General features: G+C 51.5%; 2 long non-coding RNA genes across 2 annotated transcripts; one reads left to right on the top strand and one right to left on the bottom strand.

Moving 5' to 3' along the window:
• Positions 1 to 280: 280 nt before the first annotated feature.
• Positions 281 to 2,724, bottom strand: LOC132341735 (uncharacterized). The gene is made up of 3 exons (XR_009490292.1): positions 2,133 to 2,724; positions 1,652 to 1,769; positions 281 to 1,274 (listed from the first exon to the last, which is right to left on the bottom strand). It is a non-coding gene; the product is annotated as an uncharacterized LOC132341735 (long non-coding RNA).
• A 7,110-nt stretch (positions 2,725 to 9,834) lies between these two features.
• On the top strand, positions 9,835 to 11,533 carry LOC132341737 (uncharacterized). The gene is made up of 3 exons (XR_009490294.1): positions 9,835 to 10,259; positions 10,628 to 10,745; positions 11,123 to 11,533. It is a non-coding gene; the product is annotated as an uncharacterized LOC132341737 (long non-coding RNA).
• Positions 11,534 to 17,291: the final 5,758 nt, after the last annotated feature.

Here is a 17,291-nt window from a genome sequence, read left to right as displayed (position 1 = left end):
AATCTGCCCTTCCCTTGCCCAGCCTGAGTGCAGGTGGGGCATGTGCTGGCCATGGCCAGAGATTTCCATGGCCAAAATCCTCCAGCATTTCCATCTGCTCATGGCTTTGGGTAGCACAAATCACACAACAGCCATCGCAGCTGACAAATGGCATTTCCTGCAGATTGCCACAGCTGCACTGCTGATCCCCAAATCCACCAGAATCAATTTCAGTAGAAAAATGTCATTTATTACAAATTGCTACACCCATGCTGAAAATACAGAACTCAACAGATCTCAATTTAAGGTAAAACCAGCAATTTATTAGATTATTACAACCAGTCTATGTAAAGATATACAAATACCAAGTTCACTTAACCAAACTTGATTTATTGCTAGCCTCTACTATACATAACTCACGATACACAAAGATCAATTAGGCGTTTAACAGCTTAATTTATTACCTATTACTACAAACGTGGACCCCATATAGAAATACAAAAGTAAGCATTCCATCTCAAAATAGCCTTAAACTAAGAATTCACTAGATAGAGTTATGCAACTACACCCTCTATACATCTTTAAAACTATTTAAATACATACATATAAGCACATATTAAAAAATACATATATAACTAAAAAATATACAGATGTAAATATAGATTAAATATTAAAGTTTATATACAATATATATAAAAATAGATATATTAACCACAACTATCTAAAAATATACAAATATTGCTGTAGCAATATAAACAGCAATCCAACTGCATCCATACAAATATACAGCTATACATCTGGAGACATGTGTAACATTTAATAGAAATAGGTCAATATACATAAAAAAATATAAAAAAAGGCATATCTACTAATAGAAATACCAATACAGTAATTTAAAAAGACATATACTGAAAACTACATCAATAAATATAAACACCTACAAAGCTGAACGCATACGGAAAAATAACTGAACACAGATATTACAACAAACATAAAAAACTAGATACATAATTACACAAAAACGGAACTGCAAACCTGTATGTATATATCTATACGTACATATATACAGAGTACATTAATAAATATAACAACATACGTAGAGAAATACACCGAAACAATAGCAAGCTACGTATGAAAATATCGATGTAAATATCAATGACTGCATGCAAGTCTGTATATCTTCAAACAGCACATGAAGGAGAAGGGTCCCAGCTGCCCCATCTTCAAAGCCTCTCCCTCGGTCTCCTCCTCCCGTGCAGAGCAGCTCTCCTGGACAGGGACAGCAGATGGGACATCTGGCAAGCAAAGGGAACACTGAGTGAGTACGGGGACGTTTCCCTTGGAAGCAGCTGCACTTCCATCAGGGAAGAGGAAATCTCAGAGCCTCCCCAGGAGGGCTGGAAAGAAAAAGCAGGCGAGCGGGCCAGGCTGTGGTGAGCGCAGCCGCGGCGGAATCGTCCCGCAGCCCCGGCAGCCCGGCACAGGCGGCACAGCTGCCGGGCCCTGCTGGCACAGCTGCCTTGGCCAAGGACAGCCCCTGTGCCGGCCGGGGCAGCTGCGCTGAGCGGCCCCAGCACGGGCAGGGCCCGCTCCTGCCCCGCCGGGCAGTGCCCACGGCCACAGCCCACGCCGCCCTCAGCCCCACCCTGCCTGCCCGGGCCTGTGGCCTCACCCGAGCTCTCTCCAGGCTGGCAGCAGCAGGTCCCCGTTCCCTGCTCCTGCTGCTGCCATTCAGCTTCTCTCTGCTGGCTCCCATCAGGCTCTGGTGGTCCTCAAGGTCTTCCATGCAGCTGGGGCAAAAGTGGAGGCTCTGCAATTGGTTCCAAGGCCTGGCAGAGCTGCAGTCCTGGAGCCCTCTGTGCTCCCTGCTGGCTCCATCCATCCCTTCAGCCCCGCCATGCTCTCACTGAACCCCCAGCGCCCTTCAGTTTCTTCAGCCCCTCACTGTCCTCTCATCCCCTCAGTCCCTTTCTGACCCATCCCATCCCATCCCCATTAGACCTGCCAGCCCCTCAGCCTGTGCCACTTCCCTGTCACCTCAGTGCCACCATCGGCCTCGGCTGCCCCACAGCCCCCAGCCCCAGCAGCAGCTCAGGCTCCCCGTCCCTTCAGCGCCACCGCCCCCTCAGCCCCCTCAGCCCCCTCTGTCTCACCGTCCTTCAGCAGCTCCTCAGGGGACAGTGCCTGGGGCCAGCGGCAGCTCCCACCGCTCCAGGGACAGCCGGGGCTGGAAGTGCTGCTCTGGCCGGCCCGGCCGCCAGCTCGGACCCAGCACAGGGAGAGGGGACACAGGGGGCACAGGGGGAAAAGCAAGAGGTGAGAAAGGCAGCCGAGGGGGCAAAGAGGTAAAAATGCAGCCTAGGCCTACACAAACAGCAATCTATCCATCTAAATGTTCATATTCCTGTTACTATATAACTATACGCATTTATAAATGAAACTTCATCTATATTTTTTTTTTGGACACTACACAATAAAAATTTAACTCTGAAAATCTATAAGTGTAAATTTATAATAAAATCTATCACTACCTGAATACATATCCCCATTTAACTCTACAGATCTATCAATATATGCACATATAAACAGAACACTCTAATCTGTAAATAGAATTATACCCTTTGATAAATAAAACCATAGCAATCTATAAACATATTTACAAACAGAGGAATTCTACCTGCCCGATGGTCACGGGCTCTCCTCTGTCTCCTCCTGCCATGCAGGGCAGCCCTCCTGGAGATGTTGGTCAGATGGCATCTGGGAAGCCAAGGGAACGCTCAGTCAATATTGGCCCTTGTGCACCTTTCCCTTGGACAGCAATTGCCCTTCTACCAGGGACTGTCAAAGATGGCCTGAAAGGCAGACTCTCACTTGGCAATTTGAAGCCTGCCCTTAAAAGAACAGAGACCATTCCAAGTGTTCAAAAGTGTGTTTCAAAACACTGAAGGGTCTCAATAAAGTCTCAGCACTCGCAGCGCAAAGGGCACCCACGAGAGCTTGAAACACACACAGCCCCAGGAGCCACAAAGAAGCCCAGCCTTGTTCTTTCTCTGTGCTGACAGACAGACCTCAGTCCTCACTGAAATGCCTGAAGCTGAGGGCTGCTGGGAGCTGAGTCATGAACCAGCTCCATTACCAGGGCCATCTACCAACTGCCCCCTGCAGCGAGCAGCAGCTGCTCCAACTCGACCATCGGCTCTGGCAGGAAGGGCTGCGAGGGACAGAGCTCCCTACGAGGCCTGCAGGCTGCACCAGCATGGCTAAGGAATGGATCCAAAGCGCTCCCTCTCTCCTCTTAGGTCTCCCTAATCAGAGCTCCTTACATCTTTCCCTTCTGATATTGGACTGACTGTGATGTTTTACTTGGCTGGCCTCTGATGTTCTGCTCCTTGTTTTTCTGGTGGGTCAGCACCAATACCAGCAGACTGGTACTACACTGAGTCAGTGATCTGGACTTCTAGCCTGACTTTTTGCTCTTTCTTTCCCCTGTTCCTTCAAGAGTCGCTCAGCCTGGCCTCCCCTGTCAGCCTGCAGCAAATTTATCCACCGACTTCAGCACAAGGCTGGGACACCCGACTTGGTGACACAACTCCCCCAAGGTCAGCTTTATTCCCTGCTCTCTTGCCACGGCACAGGACTCAGTGCCAGAGCCTCTGGAGAAGCGTTGAGGGCAGGGCTAAGGCAGCTTGTGCCAGTGCAGGATTTGAACTCAAGGCACCAGGAAGCACCAAGCCTGCTCAGAGCAGCCATCTCACACCTCTCTAAACCAGTGAGGGCTCTGTCCTTACCAGGCTCCTCGGGCTCCTGGGAACCGTTCCTGCAGCTCTCGGTGCCAGATGCAGCTTCCTCTGCTGCAGCTCTGTCCACAGGCTCCCCTCCTGAGGAATCGGGGGCAACACTGACATTGTCCTGAGCAGAAAAACAGAAAGAAAGGAACCCAAAGATCACTCACTATTTTCCTGGAAACACATCAGGGATACGATAACTCTCCTTCTCCACTCCCAAAAGACATGGAGCACAAAGGAGGGAACACTGCCCATACGGTTCACATGAGGAGCCTTTTAAACTCAGGATTCAGGTGGCCAAGGTGAAACTGAGGCTCTTACAAAATAACTTTTGAGACAAAACATGAGCACAGCAAACCAGGAGACACCAAGTGTGGGGACGTGCCCTCACGCTCTGACCCTGGCTCATGCCAGGGCTGGGAGAAATCAGCCAGCAGAAAGCCAGGGGCTCTCCCTGCTACCAGCAAGGACAGAGCTCGCTGCCAGCCCTGCCCAGGGCTGGGTGCTGCAAACCCCCACACAAAGCACACACTTCTGCCTGGGAGTCTCACCCACCCCCAGCCAAGTGCTCACACAACCCAGCACAAGGTGGTGCTTTTTGGAGTCCTCTGCTGCTGCCCCATGGGTATGATCCAGGTAAACATTTATGCACCCAGGACATTCCCAGGATCACATTTGTGATCAGGGGCAAAAATCTGGACATTGGGACAGCAGGAAAAAAAAAACAACCCAAAAGACAGGAAAAGCCGGACAACCAAGTAGTGTTTCTATTCCAACGAGGAAGTAAATGTCCACAATGAAGCACCTGCAAATTACCTTTGGACACAAAGATATTCTCACTATGACCAGTTCCAGAACATTCATCTCTTCTGCGTCATCACGGCCAACAGGACCCCTAAAGATTCTAAAGATGGTTCCGAGCCTGCAACGTTTTCTTTTATTACGGAATAAAATGCTTCTGAAAACTGCTAAGTCTGACTTTACAGAAGACAAAAGTGATGCCACTTGAGAAGAAGGCATTGGTAAATCCAAAAAAATACCTCTCCCCAACTTGAGTTTGCCATGCTTCATAATCATAAATGTACTGCAGGCAATGGGTCAGCACATGAATAGAAAGAGAGACATTCTTTGGCCAACACGTATAATATTCTGCAAAAGGACAGAGAGCTGCAGCTCCAGCCCAGCCCCAGCCACGGCTCTGGGAGCACATACACGCACGGCAGGGCTCACACAGCAGCAGATACAGCTGCAGTCCTGCCCTTGCCTGGCCTTGGCCTTCCCACCCAAAAGAGGCACAGCCCACACCTGCTGCTGGAACAGAGGCACCTCTGGCATGTCCCTCCCTACACGGGACACTTGGCCTTCAGTGGCAATTCTCCAAACACTCTTCTTTCCCAGCAAGAAAAAAACCTCTTTTTCATTTCTTCTTCATTCCCTCTCTCAGAAATCTTTCTTTCGCAAGAAGAATAAATACGTAAATCATGATGAAATAAGTTCAATTAAAGAAGCCTTTGCTTCTCCGCCATGTAACCACGTTTGAAAGCTCTCAGTCCAGCCCCTTTTATCCCCATCCAATGCAATTACCTGAGCAGAGGGAGATCTTTCAGACAGGGACATCCTGATCTCCCGAATCATCTTCTCGACGGCAAGGCCTAGATCTGCTGGCGACCATCTCTCCTGCCCAGGTGCGTTCTGTGCTGAGCTGCAGGCCGTCGATGCTGCACAAGCTGCACTGCCAGCTGGAGCGCTGGGCCCTGAAGTGCCCGGGGTGGCTGCAAGAATCCAAACGCGTTGGTCAGGCTCCACAATGTGGCTGGGGGACACAGAGCTCGAGTGCTGCCTTGGATCAAACATCACGGGAAGCAGCCAGGAAAACCAGGCAGAGAATCTTTTTGGCCTCCTAGGTGCCCCTTCCCGGTATGCTTGACAACTTCTGGCCGACAATGAGAGAGCCTTATGGAAAACTACTTCAAAGGGTCACTTTTCCTAACCTTTTGCAAAAGCAAGGCTACAAGTTTTTTCCTACCTCGTGGGTCGTAGGCTGGGGGCTGCTGCTCCCTGGGGAGCTGCCGGAAGCTGCAGGGCTGGATGCCGAGTACGCCGCGCTCGGCCGGAGGCAGCTGCTCCCCGTAGAGCTCCTGCAAGTGGCTGCGGGGCCCCTGCCGGCCGAGCGGCAGCAGCCGCTCCCCGTGGAGCCCGAGGAAATGGCAGGGCGGGATGCCGAGCACCTCCCGCTCGGCGGGCGGCAGCCGCTCCCCGTAGAGCTCCTGGAAGCGGCTCGGCCCCTCCCGCCGGGCCGGCCCCGGCCGGTCCCTGTGCAGCAGGTGGAAGCTGCAGGGCGGGCGCCGGGCGAGCAGCGGCCGCTCCCCGGGGGCTGCTGCAGGCGGCCGGGCCGGGGGCTGCGCAGCTCCCGCCCGTCCGGCAGCGTCCGCTCCCTGTGCAGCAGCAGGAAGCCGCTGGGCGGGCGCCCGGCCGGCAGCGGCGGCCGCTCCCTGGGCAGCGGCCTGAAGCGACCGCGCCCGTGCCGCCCATCCGGCAGCGGCCGCGCCCCGGGCAGCTGCTGGGAGCCGCAGGGCGGGCGCCGGAGGCCCTCCCGCCCCGCTGCCGGCCGCTGCCTGTTGGCCGCGCTGCGGCGCTTGATGCGCAGCAGGAGGTTGGGGCGGTCCCGGCGAAAGCAGGGGTTGCTGTAGTGGAGCCAGGCCCCGGCATCGCCCGGCGCAGCCGAGCCGAGCCAGCCCGGCACCTTGAGGAAGCCGTAGCGGTAGAGCTGCCGCACGAAGCTGCGGAACTGCGTGGCCCGGAAGGTGTGCGGCAGCGGGGCCCGCCCATCGCCACCGCCCCTCTGGGCGTCGCCCGAGCTGAGCAGCTCTCGCTCGAAGAGGGAGCGGTCGATGAGCAGCCCCGTGGCGCGGCTGTCCCAGCGCACGGAGCGGACGCGGGGACTGTTGGCCAGGCGCCAGAGCTTGGCGGGGAAGGTGCTGGCGCGGAGCCCGGCGGGCAGCGGCAGCTCCGCCATGGCGTCGATCGCCGACTGTGGCCGCACCGCCCGCAGCGCAACGGCCGCGGCTGAGCCGGCGGCGCGCGGCCTGAGGGGGGAGCTGCGCTCGGGCCCCCGCGCGCCCAGCGCGGCCCCGGCGCGGGCCGGACTTGGCGGGGACGAGCGCGGCAGAGCCGGGGCTGCGGGCACAGCGCGGGCGGGGCGGCTCCGGGGCCGGCCGGGCTCGGCTCCGCAAACCCTCTCTTTCTCCGGCTGCAGTCATCCTGCTGCCTTTGCTTTGCAATGCAACCCCAAAGCACCAAGGCAAGGAAGATAAAATGTCCGCTTTCCAGCCCCTCTTGATTCCCGGGGTTATTCCTGCCCAGGTCCAAGACTTCTCATTTCCCTTCCTTCAACTCCATCAGATTCCCCTCAGGCCAATTCTTTAGCCTGGCGAAGTGCCTCTGGATGGCAGGAGCATTTGGGCTGTCAGCTGCTCCTTCCACTTTTGTGTTCTCTGCAGACTTGCTGAGGGTAAACTGCTCCTCCAGGCGGGCCATGAATGAGGACATTAAAGAGTATCTGCCCCAGCATCAGCCCCTGGGGGTCAGAGCACCCGGGACTTGCCTCCAGCTCTACTTTGTGCCACTGATGACAGCCCTCATCCATTTTCCAGCCTTCCTCACTGGGCATTTTGGCAGTTTGTGTTTAAGGCTGCTGTAGGAGGCTGTCTCAAAGGCTTGGGTGAAGCTGGGGTAGACATCATCCATTGCTCCACCCATATCCATCAGTCTGGCTGTCCTGTCACGGGCATTGGGTAGGTTAACCATTACTCCCAATCAACTTCTCCATTTGTCTGGCATGGTTTCCAGGATTAGTTACTCCATCCCCTGTCAGGGGATGGAGGCAAAGCTGACTGACCTGTATTTTCCTGTCCTTCTTACTCCCTTGGAAGAAATCAGTCTATTAGAGCAATTCTGGCTGTTTCTAGCTAGGCAATTCCAGCACAAATAACCAGTAAGAAAAATCAAGCTCTGAATAGAGTCTATTAAATTCTTCTTCAAATGTCTTCTTCATAGAATATAATTATACCTATTTTTCCAAAGACACGTAACTTAGATTTTCTTTCAGGATTAGACTGAGATGATAGGAATTGAGAGCTTCCAGAATTTTGATATTTTTGTTGTCTCCAACTGTTTGGAACACTTTTCGAACACGGTGCATAAATGTTTGCCTGGATCATACCCATGGGGCAGCAGCAGAGGGCTCCAAAAAGCACCACCTCGTGCTGGGTTGTGTGAGCGCTTGGCTGGGGGTGGTGAGATGCCCAGGCAGAAATGTGTGCTTTGTGTGGGGGTTTGCAGCACCCAGCCCTGGGCAGGGCAGGCAGCGAGCTCTGTCCTTGCTGGCAGCAGGGAGAGCCCATGGCTTTCTGCTGGCTGATTTCTCCCAGCTCTGGCCTGAGCCAGGGTCAGAGCTTGAGGGCACGTCCCCTCACTTGGTGTCTCCTGGTTTGCTGTGCTCATGTTTTGTCTCAAAGGTCATTTTGTAAGAGCTTCAGTTTCACCTTGGCCACCTGAATCCTGAGTTTAAAAGGCTGCTCATGTGAACCGTGTGTGCAGTGTTCCCTCCTCCGTGCTCCATGTCCTTTGGGAGTGGAGAAGGAGAGTTATCGTATCCCTGATGTGTTTCCAGGAAAATAGTGAGTGATCTTTGGGTTCCTTTCTTTCTGTTTTTCTGCTCAGGACAATGTCAGTGTTGCCCCCGATTCCTCAGGAGGGGAGCCTGTGGACAGAGCTGCAGCAGAGGAAGCTTCATCTGGCACTGAGAGCTGCAGGAACGGTTCCCAGGAGCCCGAGGAGCCTGGTAAGGACAGAGCCCTCACTGGTTTAGAGAGGTGGGAGATGGCTGCTCTGAGCAGGCTTGGTGCTTCCTGGTGCCTTGAGTTCAAATCCTGCACTGGCACAAGCTGCCTTAGCCCTGCCCTCCACACTTCTCCAGAGGCTCTGGCACTGAGTCCTGTGCCGTGGCAAGAGAGCAGGGAATAAAGCTGACCTTGGGGGAGTTGTGTCACCAAGTCGGGTGTCCCAGCCTTGTGCTGAAATCGGTGGATAAATTTGCTGCAGGCTGACAGGGGAGGCCAGGCTGAGCGACTCTTGAAGGAACAGGGGAAAAAAAGAGCAAAAAGTCAGGCTAGAAGTCCAGATCACTGACTCAGTGTAGTACCAGTCTGCTGGTATTGGTGCTGACCCACCAGAAAAACAAGGAGCAGAACATCAGAGGCCAGCCAAGTGAAACATCACAGTCAGTCCAATATCAGAACGGAAAGCTGGAATGAGCCCTGATTAGGGAGACCTAAGAGGAGAGAGGGAGCGCTTTGGATCCATTCCTTAGCCAAGCTGGTGCAGCCTGCAGGCCTCGTAGGGAGCTCTGTCCCTCGCAGCCCTTCCTGCCAGAGCCGATGGTCGAGTTGGAGCAGCTGCTGCTCGCTGCAGGGGGCAGTTGGTAGATGGCCCTGGTAATGGAGCTGGTTCATGACTCAGCTCCCAGCAGCCCTCAGCTTCAGGCATTTCAGTGAGGACTGAGGTCTGTCTGTCAGCACAGAGAAAGAACAAGGCTGGGCTTCTTTGTGGCACCTGGGGCTCTGTGTGTGTTTCAAGCTCTCGTGGGTGCCCTTTGCGCTGCGAGTGCTGAGACTTTATCGAGACCCTTCAATGTTTTGAAACACACTTTTGAACACCTGGAATGGTCCCTGTTCTTTTAAGGGCAGGCTTCAAATTGCCAAGTGAGAGTCTGCCTTTCAGGCCATCTTTGGCAGTCCCTGGTAGAAGGGCAATTGCTGTCCAGGGGAAAGGTGCACAAGGGCCAATATTGACTGAGCGTTCCCTTGGCTTCCCAGATGCCATCTGACCAACATCTCTAGGAGGGCTGCCCTGCATGGCAGGAGGAGACAGAGGAGAGCCCGTGACCATCAGGCAGGTAGAATTCCTCTGTTTGTAAATATGTTTATAAATTCCTATGGTTTTATTTATCAAAGGTTATAATTCTGTTTACAGATTAGTGTTCTGTTTATATGTGCATATATTGATAGATCTGTAGAGTTAAATGGGGATATGTATTCAGTTAGAGAAGTGATAGATTTTATTATAAATTTACACTTATAGATTTTCAGAGTTAAATTTTTATTTGTGTAAAGCTTAAAAAAATATATATATGAAGTTTCATTTATAAATGAATATAGATATATAGTAAGAGGAATATGAGTGTTTAGATTTATAGATTGATGGATAGATTGCTGTTTGTGTAGGCCTAGGCTGCATTTTTACCTCTTTGCCCCCTCGGCTGCCTTTCTCACCTCTTGCTTTTCCCCCTGTGCCCCCTGTGTCCCCTCTCCCTGTGCTGGGTCCGAGCTGGCGGCCGGGCCGGCCAGAGCAGCACTTCCAGCCCCGGCTGTCCCTGGAGCGGTGGGAGCTGCCGCTGGCCCCAGGCACTGTCCCCTGAGGAGCTGCTGAAGGACGGTGAGCCAGAGGGGGCTGAGGGGGCTGAGGGGGCGGTGGCGCTGAAGGGACGGGGAGCCTGAGCTGCTGCTGGGGCTGGGGGCTGTGGGGCAGCCGAGGCCAATGGTGGCACTGAGGTGACAGGGAAGTGGCACAGGCTGAGGGGCTGGCAGGTCTAATGGGGATGGGATGGGATGGGATGGGTCAGAAAGGGACTGAGGGGATGAGAGGACAGTGAGGGCCTGAAGAAACTGAAGGGCGCTGGGGGTTCAGTGAGAACATGGCGGGGCTGAAGGGATGGATGGAGCCAGCAGGGAGCACAGAGGGCTCCAGGACTGCAGCTCTGCCAGGCCTTGGAACCAATTGCAGAGCCTCCACTTTTGCCCCAGCTGCAAGGAAGACCTCGAGGACAGCCAGAGACTGACAGGAGCCAGCAGAGAGAAGCTGAAGGCCAGCAGCAGGAGCAGTGAACGGGGACCTGCTGCTGCCAGCCTGGAGAGAGCTCGGGTGAGGCCACAGGCCCGGGCAGGCAGGGTGGGGCTGAGGGCGGCGTGGGCTGTGGCCGTGGGCACTGCCCGGCGGGGCAGGAGCGGGCCCTGCCCGTGCTGGGGCCGCTCAGCGCAGCTGCCCCGGCCGGCACAGGGGCTGTCCTTGGCCAAGGCAGCCGTGCCGGCAGGGCCCGGCAGCTGTGCCGCCTGTGCCGGGCTGCCGGGGCTGCGGGACGGTCCCGCCGCGGCTGCGCTCACCACAGCCTGGCCCGCTCGCCTGCTTTTTCTTTCTAACCCTCCTGGGGAGGCTCTGAGATTTCCTCTTCCCTGATGGAAGTGCAGCTGCTGCCAAGGGAAACGTCCCCGTACTCACTCAGTGTTCCCTTTGCTTGCCAGATGTCCCATCTGCTGTCCCTGTCCAGGAGAGCTGCTCTGCATGGGAGGAGGAGACCGAGGGAGAGGCTTTGAAGATGGGGCAGCTGGGATCCCTCTGCTTGGAGCTCTGTGTAGACATGTCTAGAATTGCACATGAGATGGATTATCATTTGGATATGTACCTATGGGGCTTGCTATTTGTATAGGAATATTTCTGTATGTATGGTGTTTAGTGATGTATGCTGTGTATATATGTATACATACAGATATGTTTGTAATTACATATATGTATGTGTATATATATACAAGTACACATGGATGTTGTTATATCTTTGTGTTTAGTTCTGTTTCCTATGTATACAGTTGTGTTGCTGTTTATTTCTGTTAATGCAGGTATAGGCATATGGGTCTTTAAACTGTTATATTGGTATTTGATAGGTATATATGTCTTTTTTTATACTTTTATGTGTATGCATATGTATAGCTGTATATTTGTATTGATGCATTTGTATGGATATTTAGCTTGGCACAGTGATATTTGTCTGTATTTCTAGATAGGCTTGTGTTATCTATCTGTTTATATATTTTCTTTATAATATGTAATTTTCAATTTATATTTACATTGATATTTTTATCTGTTTGCATATCTCTATGTATTTAGTTACATTTCAACATGTATAGAGTGGTATAGTTGTATAATTCTAACTGTTGTATGTATAATTCTATGAGGTTTTGGTACAGGGCTATTGAGAGGGGAAATGCGTATTTTTGTATTCCTGTCTAGGCTGTATTTCTGTATGTACATTTGTAGTTATATGTAATAAATTAAGTTGTTAATCGCCTAATTGATCTTTGTGTAGAGTGAGTTGCTGTAGAGGTTGGCAATAAATTTAGTTTTGTTAACTGAAGTTAGTAGTTGTGTATTTTTACTCAGAGTGGTAGTAATAATTTAATAAATGCCTGGCTTAAACCTAAATTGAGGTTTGTATAGTTCTGTATTGTCAGTGCAGGTGTAGCAGTTTGTAATAAATGACATTTTTCAGCTGAAATTGGTTCTCCCGTATTTGTGGATCAGCAGTGGGGCTGTGGCAATCTGCAGGAAATGCCATTTGTCAGCTGCGATGGGTGTTGTGTGATTTGTGCTAAATTGGTGTATTTTATTGAATAGTAAAAGAGGCAAAGAGAAATCAAAAGAAAGGAGGAGAAAGAAGTGTGCATGGGTGGTGGGGGGATAGGGAGACAGTGACAGGGCTTTTGTGTGACAGCATTATCACCCATCCAAGGGCCCCAGCCATGTCTCGCTGCTCTCCTCCATCTGCTCTCCTTGGTGGTGAGGGTGCCACACCTCACTGCCACACGTCCCGACGAGTGTGGGATTCCCTGGATTAACAGATGCTTTGGCCAGGTGGGAATGCCCAGGTGCCTCCCTTGCAGAGGGCCAGTTGGACACTGTCCCTTGCTGCACTGGGGGTCTGTGGCATCATGCTGCAGTGCTCTGGTGCAGGGTCTGGGCACCCCTTTGCGGGGCCCTTTGATGGGGCACATCACCCCCTTGCTTGTGGACGAGCTTTCTCCCAGTGAAGGGCCCCACAGCTGGGCTGCTCTGCCCAGCAGAGGATGGGCGGCCACTGCCTCTCACCAGAGGCTTTCCAACACACACCCCAAGCCTCTCTCCCCCCAGGCTTTGGTGCCAGGGTCTGTGTGAACCTGGCAGCTGATAGCCCTGGGGCTCTCATCTTCACCCTGAAGGCATTCAGCTGGTGCTTCCTGAATGCCCCTGAGCTGTTACTTTATCTCCTCTTCATCAGAGAACCCTGCAGGGCCTCTCAGAGCCCCATTCAGGGTGTGGTGGTCATCTCTGCAGCTTTTGTAACACAGTTCTGCTGTAGTAGGCCAAAGTCTTCCCTGAAAATGTTTAAACCACAAAGGATATTCAGTAGTTCAGTCTCTGGCACCACGGAGGACAAATCTGCCCCCCCTCCCACGGGCAGCTCTTTAGGAAGTGCTCCAAGTGTCCCCCTGAAGCTCATCCCAGAGAGCAGAAGCCAGCAGGGATCCGGAGCCAGCTCCGCTGCCTTTGGCAGCACTTTGGCAAAGGAGCTGCAGCAAGGGGGAGGCATCAGTGACTGTGACTGCTGCAGGCTGGGGATGAAGGAAGGGCCATGGCCACAAGTGCTGAGATGCCCCAAAATCCAGGACCGCTGAGAAGCAACAAAGTCTCACAAGCACTGATATGATGGAAGCCCTTTGCGCAAAGGTCCCTGAAGGAACTGCCAGGGGAGTTGCTGCTAAGATCAGCAGGAGCAGAAGGCAGCAGGATCTGCTCCTTTTCCTGGGTCTGTTTCAGGACACAGGCTCTGATGAGCCCCGGACCAAAGCAATCCCATTCTAAAGAGAGGCTTTGCAGTTGAAGTCCACTTGTGTTTAGGGAAAGAAGTTCAGGGAATGAATGATGCCCGTGCCAAAGCACTGGCAGCTAACTGGGGCTCTGAGAGGCAGAGCCTTTAGAGGGAAAGAGAGATCAGGCACTCACATGCCTGAAACTCCTTCAGCTCATTTGTTTAAAAAAGAAAGCTGAGGAAGGGCGAATGCAGTCCTTTGAAAAAATATTGTGTCTAACAAGTCCTGAGGGAAAAAAATGTAGGTAACATTGGCCTTGTTTTCATAGCCTGTCTTCTGCAGAGGAGACATGGCATGTGCAGCTTCCAGGAGCACAAGGCATTGCATGGAACCGTGCACGTGCTCAGCAACTCAACCCCACTGCTGCACTTTGTAAGGACACAAATAGCAGCACTGCTTTTCTACAGAGAAATTCAGGCACAGAGTATAGAATACAGAAGGTCTTTCAGAATGCTACTGGATGTTTGGCCTGACTGAAACCTACAGATGTCAATGTATGTTGTGTTTCTTTGATATTCCTCTGCTAAAGGCAGCAAATATAAATGAGTAAGCATCTCTAAGCTCCTAAGCTGCCTTTCTACACACAAGTGTCTAAAAATGCCTGCAATTGATCTCCTCTGTTCATTCCTTCATCTTATCAAAGAGCACCATGTACGGAACCTCCCTGCACACAGCCACTCCTGGCTTTTGATCTGTGAGCAGCAGGAGAGGCCATGAGTGCTGCAAAATGTTTCCTCCTGCTGCACCCTCCTTGTTGGGTGGAACAGGGGGAGATGGTGCATAAGCCCCCCAGGCAATGGCTTAGAAAAAGATCCATGCAAATACTCTTCCAGCTTGGGAGAGTGAAGATGTACAGCAGTCCAAAACCTTCTGCCCACACAGCAGTCATCCCTCAGCTGTGTGCATGCACACCCACCCACTGTGCTTGCTCTTCTCAGCATCTCAAGGCTGCTGGTTCCACTGAATTGGGATGAACTGGGATGAATTGAACTTGGCAGAGCCACCAGTGGGATGTCCAGCTTGTCATGAACACTCACGTGGCAAGGCATTGATGCCTTGTGAAGGCTGACCTAGACCAGAGACTAGACTGAGCTAAAGAATAAAGCAGGTATTTATTAAGAGGCCTCAAACAGATCCACTTTGGGCAGCACAAGCCAAAATGGCCACAAAAATGGACCACAGGTCATGGGGTCTCATACTTTTATAGGTTTTGGTCCATTAGCATATTGGAGCTAATTGTCCAAGTACAGCTTTAGCCCAGGAAGTCCCATCCTTCTTGTTTCCTCTCTTCAGTCCACTCAACGTTGTTTGTGCTCTTGGGCCTGAGGTCTGGATTGGCTTTCCTTGGTCCCCAGCTGGAGAAGGAATTATTTTGTCTACCTGTTCTGTGAAGAGAGCTTACAATCCCCTAATATGAAGCCTAGACTTACACACTAAAGCAGAACAGAATCTGAAAAACATAAAAGCTAAAACCTGAGGCACCAGCACAAGACAGAGCTCTCAAATCACTTACATTATCAGACGTGCTTGCATTCCTGCTGGGCCCCTTAAGAACTCTTAAAAGCACCAAAGATACAGAAAAGAGGTGGAAAAAATTGGCGTCGTGCTACTGCTGGTATCCTCATGGAGGAAAATCTGTTGGGTTTCTTAAGGTCACCAAAACTACAAAAGCTGCTCAGCAGCAGTAGCCCAATTTAAAATGGTTTTATTGACTCGGTGAAACTGGAGTGCTAACTGTGGACTGGCATTTGTTAAAATCAACTGCCCAGACTTGGAGTCTTCCCATCTTTTATTTTGAAATATGAGAATATAGCTGATCGGCAGAAAAATAAACAACTCTATATACACATCCTTGCTGGGATTCCCTGAGCTCTGTGGAGCATGATCCAGGCAGGGGCTGCTGCTCCTGCCTGAAACCTCCCCTCCAGCCTCTTCTCTCTGCCAGCCCATCTCTTGGAAAACAGCCCCAATCGCCACCTCCTTGAACAAAATGTTCACTTTCCAAGTTCCTTTACTGCAGGCAGGTGAGAAAAGTATCCACCCCTTAAAGCAACTGCTTTCAGCAGTCACAACCCTGAAATATCAACCTCCTTCCTTAACCTGCCCATGGGCAGCTCCCACCAAGAGGCCTTTTGTCCAAGGATAGCCACAGAAGAGCTTGAGGAGGGAGCAGTTTGGAACACAACTGCTTCAGAGTTTAAACCTGCCTTTATCAAAGGAGCACACACCAACCTGTCCCAAAGGGAAAGCAGGCAGGAAAGAGAAGCTCCTCTCCCACAACAGCAACCTCTGTGCTTCCTTCTGTTCCAGCTGGAGAGTGGAGGCCATGGGCTCCACCTCAGTTTGGGAAGGAACCCTGGGAATTGGCCTGATCTGGGAGGGCAGCAAAAGGAAGTTCCCCAAAAAGTAGGAAAAGATTCTCTGGAAGCATTAGATTATGACAATATTTCTGGAGGAAAGCAAACAAACAAACAAACAAACAAAAAAAAAAAAAAAAAAAAAAAAGAGTAATTGAAGTATTTCAAAAAGTCCCCAGATGGAAATTTGTGCCCCAACAGGACAACCCCAAAGTCTCTGTGGTGTGTCAGGAAGCTCAGCAATGAACCTGCAAGGCTTGGATAAACATCACTGGTGTCTGTCCCCCAGAGCACAAGCAGCTCCCCAACGAGACTTCCAGACTAAGGGACAAAGCTTCCCCCTTCAGCTCTCCACAGCAGCTCTAGGGAGTCTCTTTCCTTCTCCGTGAGAGCAAATGCCCAAATCAGGACAGACTAGGAACATGGAAAGGACTAACACTGTAATAAACTTGCACATTGCAACCACAAAAGCTTTCAGAGGCTTTGAAGGACTCAGATTTTCCTGAGCTGCAGCTGAGTAATTTTATTACTGAAAAAAAGTTTTGGGAAAGATTACGTTCAGGGTTCTCTTCTAGCCTCTGCTATGGTCAAATCACAAAAATTTGGTCATTCAAATTCATGATTTGTGCTTTGCAAGAAAACATACTTTCAGGGATAAAAGAATAATATTTCTATGTAACATGCAACAGCAGCCTTATATTTTCCCAGTAGGACGGCTCAGAGTGGAGGTGTGCACACAGACAAGAACAGGCTCTGATGTGGTGTTAACTCTCCTCTCTCTGTTCAGGGCCCATGTGGGGAACAGCCAGCATGCGGTGTGGAACACAGCCAACCTGGGCAACTGCCACCGCCAAAAATACATCTGCACCGATGAGGGGCAAAATGAGGTGACAATCCATCAGCACCAGGACATCCCCCTGCCACAGAGGAGGAGACAGACTCCGCCTTCCTTAACCACCAACGGGAAAGCAGAGTCTCTCAACACTGCGAGGACCTCGGTGCTGTAAGAGCTGACAGAGCTGGAGAAGCAGATCGAAATCATCAAGCAGGAGCTGCAACTTGCCATGGACAGGAAATCAGAGCTGGAAGAGTATGCACGGACAAACAGAACTGCAGAGCCCTAGGCCAGCATATCTGTGCCCTTGCCCTTTTCTTCCTTTCTCCCCTTCCTCTGGAAAATTTGTAACACACTTTTGTAATGCCAGAAAGGGCTGCAAAAATAAACCAGGCAATAAGCTCTTCAGGAGAGCAGAACTGCAGCAGCCCACAGCCACTGCCACCCTCCTGAGTTCTCCTCCTTTCACAGCAAGTTTCTTCTTCTCCTGAAAAACACCAGCCATTCCCAAGGGACAGGAGATACAAGGAGCATCCCAATGAAAGTTCCTCGTTTCTCCCCTTGACAGTACAGTGAGGTTTTACTTTTTCAGCCCTTT

This window comes from Haemorhous mexicanus, chromosome Z (assembly GCF_027477595.1).
Source record: "Haemorhous mexicanus isolate bHaeMex1 chromosome Z, bHaeMex1.pri, whole genome shotgun sequence".
Lineage (NCBI taxonomy): Eukaryota > Metazoa > Chordata > Aves > Passeriformes > Fringillidae > Haemorhous > Haemorhous mexicanus.
The sequence above is the reverse complement of the archived record's forward strand: the minus strand, read 5'-3'. Positions and strand labels throughout refer to the sequence as shown.